The sequence below is a fragment of the Equus caballus genome, chromosome 1 (assembly GCF_041296265.1).
Source record: "Equus caballus isolate H_3958 breed thoroughbred chromosome 1, TB-T2T, whole genome shotgun sequence".
In the NCBI taxonomy this organism is placed as follows: domain Eukaryota; kingdom Metazoa; phylum Chordata; class Mammalia; order Perissodactyla; family Equidae; genus Equus; species Equus caballus.
In genome coordinates, this window is record NC_091684.1 from 59,169,270 (window position 1) to 59,175,921 (window position 6,652).

The 6,652-nt window shown below is 43.4% G+C and overlaps 1 long non-coding RNA gene across 1 annotated transcript; it reads left to right on the forward strand.

Annotated features, from left to right (window-relative positions):
- Positions 1 to 20: 20 nt before the first annotated feature.
- On the forward strand, positions 21 to 6,204 carry LOC138916202 (uncharacterized). Its single transcript, XR_011423117.1, has 2 exons — positions 21 to 247; positions 4,813 to 6,204. It is a non-coding gene; the product is annotated as an uncharacterized lncRNA (long non-coding RNA).
- The last annotated feature ends 448 nt before the right edge of the window (positions 6,205 to 6,652 follow it).

The window sequence follows — 6,652 nt, forward strand, 5'->3', positions numbered from 1 at the left end:
CGCTCCCAGCGACGCGGGCCGCGGAGGGGCGGGCCTCAGGCGTGATGCAGCGCGCTCGGGGACGGGCCCGACTCGGCCCCGCCTCCTTCCGTACGGCGAACTGGGCGCGCGAGACGTGGCAGCGCCGCGGCCCGGGGGTGGGGGCGACCTCCTGGAGTCCCGCGGTGGGTCTGGGCGCTAGCGATCGCGGCTTCCGATGCGACTGTCTACCCGGGGGCACGGGGAAAATCAGAAGTGGCGAGTGACGGTGAGTGGGCTCTCGGAAAAAAGAGTTGACCTGAGAGCCCTCGACCTAAGGTGGATCCCAGCAGGCTTTTGCTTTAAGTCACGTTTCCCTGTGATAGCCCGTTTTTTAGAACAGCTGATAGTCGTTGGGCACTTATGCTCCAGGCAGGGCGCGGTACTTTGCATGTCTCATCTCCTTTGACCGTCATTACAGTCCTGTGAAGCAGATACTGTTATAACCATCCCCAGCTTACAAATGAAAGAACGAAGTTCAGGATTATCTAGGAAGGAAGCCCCAGTTCAGACGCTAGGAAGCAGCCAAGCAACTCCTTGGCTCCTACTATGCTGTCCTTCACGCTTTCTCGTTAAATTCTGAGGACAGCCCTATGAGATTGGTATTATGACTCCCATTTTACAGATAAGAAAAATGAGTCAAATGGTGGAAGGATGAATGATGTTTTTGGATAGGAAGATTCAATATCATAAAGATCTCAATTCTCCTTAAGTAAGATTATAAATTTAACATAATTCGTATACAAGTACTAATAGGATTAATAGGTTATGCGTGTGCTTTTTAAACTACCCTGTTTGTTCCTAAAATTCAAATGGAAAAATAAACAAGACTAGTCAGGAAACAGGCTCTGAAAAAGTAGAACAAGGACGGGGCTGGCCCCGTGGCCGAGTGATTGAGTTCGCGCGCTCCGCTGCAGGCGGCCCAGTGTTTCGTTGGTTCGAATCCTGGGCGCGGACATGGCACTGCTCATCGGGCCACGCTGAGGCGGCGTCCCGCATGCCACAGCTGGAGGGACCCACAGCGAAGAATATACAACTGTGTACCGGGGGGCTTTGGGGAGAAAAAGGAAAAATAAAATCTTTAATTAAAAAAAAAAAAAAAAGTAGAACAAGGAGAGGGGAAGCACTATCAGATATTACAACATATTATAGATCCCCAGTAATTCAAACAGTTTGGTACCAGTGCAGAGAAAGCCAAACAAACCAATGGAACAAAGTACAGAAATAGACCCACGTACATGCAGAAATAAAATTAAAGTGGCACCTGGCACCTCCAACTATACTCAGAGGAGGCTGGATGGGCAAAGCCCCCCCTTTCATCCTGTGGGTCTTCTGCATTGAGTCTGAATCCTGCCCAGACACACAACGGGGTCAGGCCGTGTTCTAAGGCGTCTCACCAGCTTGAGCTAAACCAGGGGAACTGTGTCCAGAGGGTTTGGAACCCCAGTGTATGCACCCTGGAGGCACAGGGCTGCCCCAGTGCAAGCTAATGCATTGGATTGCCGGCCCTGCTATAAGACTGGTTGCAAGAAGTAGGGGGGGTCCCAAACCACAAGGACGTCTTGGGGGCCTCAGGAGGAAAGAGGAAGCACGAGGGCAGATTCTCAAGGGAGCTGCGAACTCTGTTTACCAGCTGGGCAGTCTTGGGATTGTTGACAAATGCCCTAGGTCACAGTATACTCACCTCTAAAATGGGTGAAAGAGGCATTGTTGTGCATGGAAGCAATTTTTCAAGAGTCTATTTTCAATAAATGTTTCAATTATGTTTTTAAAATAAATAAATAATAAAAAGGTTGAGGCAATTGGTAGTCAAAAAACCCTAAAAGTTGAATCCATAAGTCACATACTACACCAAGTCACTTCCAAATGATTCAAAGGTCTGTCTATTTTAAAATGACACCGTAAAGGTACTAGAAAAATAGAAGAAAGCATGGATGAATTCCTTATAATCTTGGAACGGACAAGACCTTTCCGGTTGTGATTGAAAATCTAGAAGCCATAAAATATTGATAAATTCAACTACAGAAACATTAAAAGCTTTTATATGGCAAAAAAACAACAATGATAACGCTATGAACTCAAAAGACCGATAAGTTGAGAAAAAATATGTGTAATCACGTCATAGGCCAGTGAAAAATGTATGTGCAAAAGACTAATAATACAATAGAAAAATAGATAAAGGATAGGACGAAACAAGTCACAGGAAATATAAATAGTTCTTAAGCATAATAAACTAATAATAGAAATATAATAGGTGTTGTAAAGTATATATAGAAAATAAAGATAAATTTAAAACTCAGTGAGATATCATTTTCACCTATCAGATTGGCAAAAGTCCACCTGTTTACTGGTGGCAAGGCTATTTTAAATAGAGGAGTTGAGGAAGGCCGGTGAAGGTGCCATTTGGACAGAACCTGAGGGATGTCGGGTGGTGAAATGTTCCAGGCTGACAGCAGAGCATGTGCAGAGCCCCTGCGGCAGGTGTGTGCTCAGCAGGTTCCAGGAACAGCTGGGAGGCCAGTGTAGCCAGGCAGGGTGACGAGGGAGGAGCAGGAGATGAGATGAGAGAGGTGTGGGATAGGCAGATAAGAACTGGGAAGGTCCAAGACTTTATGTCACTTGCCAGCTAATGGTTTAGCCTGGCACAATACTGGCAGAGACACGAGACTCCTGGGGCAGAGATAAAGAATTTTATTACCTTAAGCATAGCAAGTAGCATGAGGTTCATGTTTGTATCTTTTCCATTTGGCTCCCTCAAGTCCTTTGGGGGCGATGCAGAGCAGTCCAGGTGGATGCTGCCCATAGAGTGGGTTTGCATCACAGGTGAGGAACCCAGAACTTAGGGAACCCAAATCTTGCATAATGGACAGCAAGCAAACCTGCCTGACCTTTGACTCAGTGGGAGACATTACGACACCGGACAGTAAACGAACCTGTCCCCTGCCCCAGACGGAGATCCTGTCTTTGAGCCTGTGTGTTATATAAACATCCTTGAAAAGAGAGTCCAAACAAAGGCAGCCACTACCTCTGCTCCAAGAAGTGCAGAAATGCAAGAAATTCATGGAGAATTGCCTCCCAACAGGGGGCAAATTTTTAGAGCCTTGTAGGCCACTGTGAGGACGTTAACTTTTATTGTGAGTGAGCTGGAGAGCCAATGGAGGGTTTGAGCAGAGGAGTTTTATGTAATTCTCCCCACTGTATTCTTACTCCCCTTCGCATGCTCAATATTAGGTAGACAGGCTCTCAGAAACTAAAATGGAGACTGACAAGTATCTATATCAATCAGGGTTCTGAGAGACAGAACCAATAGGATGTACGGACATATATGCAAGAGAAGATTTATTATTGGAATTGGCTCACACAGTTATGGAGGCCAAGAAATCCTACGATCTACCATCTGCAAGCTGGAGAACCAGGAAAGTCACTGGTATAATTCAGTTTGAGTTCAAAGGCCTGACAATCAGGGGGCTCCTGGTGTAAGTCCTGGAGTTTGAAGCCCTGAGAACCAGGAGCTCTGATGTCCAAGGGCAGGAAAGGTGGATGTCCCAGCTCAAGAAGAGAGAGAGAGAATTTGCCCTTCCTTTGCATTTTTGTTCCATTTGGGCCCTGAGTGGATTGCATGATGCCCACCCACATTGTTGAGGGTGGTCTTCTTTATTCAGTCTACTGAATCAAATGCTAATCTCTTCCAGAAACATCCTCACAGACACACCCAGAAGTAATGTTTTACCTGCTATATCTGTTTCACCTGTTTTATCTGGGCATCCCTTAGCCCAGTCAAATTGACACATAAAATTAACCGTCACGTCATCTATTGGAATTGTCAGCATGGAGGTCATGGGTGACCTTGATAAATGCAGTTTCGGGGGAGAATTGGGGATGGATGCTGGACTGGAGTGAACTGAGGAGAGACTGAGAGGGGAGGAAATGGGGCAGTGACCCTGGACAATGCCATTTAGAATGTGGCTGTGAAGGAGAGGAGAGACCAGGAAGCAGAAAGGGCATGGATAAGGAAAATTAATTATTCCTTCCTGCTCAGTATGGTAAAAACTAGAATACCATCTGTGTTCATAGATAAAAATTCATTCAATGCTTGAGAAGAAGTAAATGCTTGGCCTTTTATCAGCTAGAGGATTTCATATAATGTTGATTAGAAAAATCATTCTGGAGAGCAGTCCATCTAAAATTTGAGGAGGTAAAAATCTTAAGATTTCCAAATGTTTTATCTTGACATAATCTAGAGTGCAATTAGGAAAACTTAATTCTTCTTTAAGTAATTGTATGTTCTCCAGTTTACAAAGAAGTTGGCAGGGGCATCTAACTTTAAGTCCTTTCCTGAAATATGTTTTTATAAATTTCTCTCTGGTTGGTTTCTAATTTCCCTGATCATGATAATTATATAAACGCAAGTTTTAATTTTTAAATGTAGCTTCTTAAATCAAATGCAAGATGCAATTCTTGACTGTTCTCCGTGTATCATAGTTTAAAATGACACTCATCTAAAGGAGGCAGAGATAGAAAATGTCAATAAAATTTCTTGGATAATTAAGTTTATTGTCAAATATGATTAGATGAGCAGATTGTGGTCAACCAGGGAAGATCTGTGAGATCTTAATGACTTACCTTAGATTTCCTCCTGGACAGCGAATCCGTCCAAAACTGAAAGGGTTTTGGAGTCAGCAAAATCACACAAAGAAACAATTATTTTTTTCCATTGTATTTTTATTCCAAATACACCCCACATCCTTCTGAATAGTAAATTACTGTTGTTCATCCCTTGTTGTATCTTTGTAGGAGTTGAGGACCCTGATAAGCAAAATAGTCCCTTCTCCCACTCTTTCCAAAATGACTAAGAAGAAAAAGGCTAATCAGAGCTTCCTGTGTCTTCAGTGGAAAATACTGGGGCCGGCCCCGTGGCCGAGTGGTTGAGTTCGCGCACTCTGCTTCGGTGGCCCAGGGTTTCACCGGTTCGGATCCTGGGTGCAGACACGGCACCGCTCATCAAGCCATGCTGAGGCGGCGTCCCCCACGGCAGAACCAGAAGCACCTACAAGTAGAATATACAACCATGTACTTGGAGGCTTTGGGGAGAAGAAGAAGAAGAAGAAGAAGAAAAGATTGGGAACAGGTGTCAGCTCAGGTGCCAAAAAAAGGAGAAAGAAAGAAAATACCTTTACACCTTTAATCTACCAAGAAACTAGATTACAGCAAATGAGCTGTGACACTCAGGGAGAATTTTCAAGCCTTTTTTATCTTGTTTATAGTCATAATAATGCCTTATCTTTGTATCAGTGGTTTTACATAATACCATTTCATTCCAGTCAAATAGAGCACTCTCAAAAAGGGGAAAAAAATGGGCAAAAGCCTTGAATAGATATTTCTCCAACGATACACAAATGGCCAACCAGTGTAAAAAGATGCCCAATATCATTAATCATCAGAGAAATGCAAATCAAACCCACAATGAAATACCACTGCACACCTATTGGGATGTCTATCAAAAAAACAGAAAATAAGTGTTAGTGAGGACGGGGAGATCGTGAAACCCTCAGGCACTGTTGGTGAGAATGTGAACTGGTGCAACCCTTATGGAAAACAGTATGCAGGCTGCTCAAAAATTTGAAAACAGAATTACCTTCTGATCCAGCAATTCCACTTCTGAATACATATCCCAAAGAATTGAAAGAAGAGTCTCAGATATTTGTACACTCACAGCAGCATTATTTGCAATAGCCAAGAGGTGGAAGCCACACAAGTGTCCATCAATCGCTGAGTGGATAAACAAAATGTGGTATATACACACAATGAATGTTATTCGGCCTTAAAAAGGAAGGCAATTCTGATGGATACTATGCAATGTGAATGAATCTGGAAGACATGCTAATTGAAATAAGCCAGTAACAAAAAGATAAATATTATATAATTCCATTTATATGCAGTACCTAGGGTAGTCAAATTCATAGAGACAGAAAGTAGAAGGGGGGCTGCCAAGGGCTGGGAGGAGGGGGAAATGGGGAGTTGTTTAATGCCTATAAAGTTTCAGTTTTACAAGATGAAAAGAATTCTGGAGATCTGTTGCACAACATTGTGAATGTACTTAACACTATTGAACTGTACATTTAAAAATGGTTAAGATGGTAAATTTTGTGTGTATTTTGCCACAATTAAAAAAATTTTTTTTCTGTGCCTGTGTGTTTTGGCATCTCCATCTTCTGCAGAGTTATTCCCATCCTTGTCAGCATTGGCTTTCCCCTTGTTTTCTTTGGGTCCCGTCTCTCCTTTCTTTGCAGGGGCCTTTTTAGTCTTGGGCTCTTGCTTTGGAGGAGCAGGTTCAGCAGATAACCTCGCAGATCAGCTCTGTGGTTGTCGTTCACCTTGGCTTTATCTCCTTTAGCATGCCCTTCAGCCTTTCTCTTGGGCCTGGTGGTGATGGAGCCTGGTGGTGATGGTGATCATGGGCACTAGATGCCAGGAGGCAGTAGTGTGCAGACTTTGGTCGTCCAGGTCTCTCTTCTTCTTTACACTGCTCTGTTTTTTAATGTGTGTTAAATGCATTAATTTGGTAAATGTAAACATTTAAAAATATGTAAATGTAGACATTTAAAATATTCCATGACTCTTGTGACCCTGATTT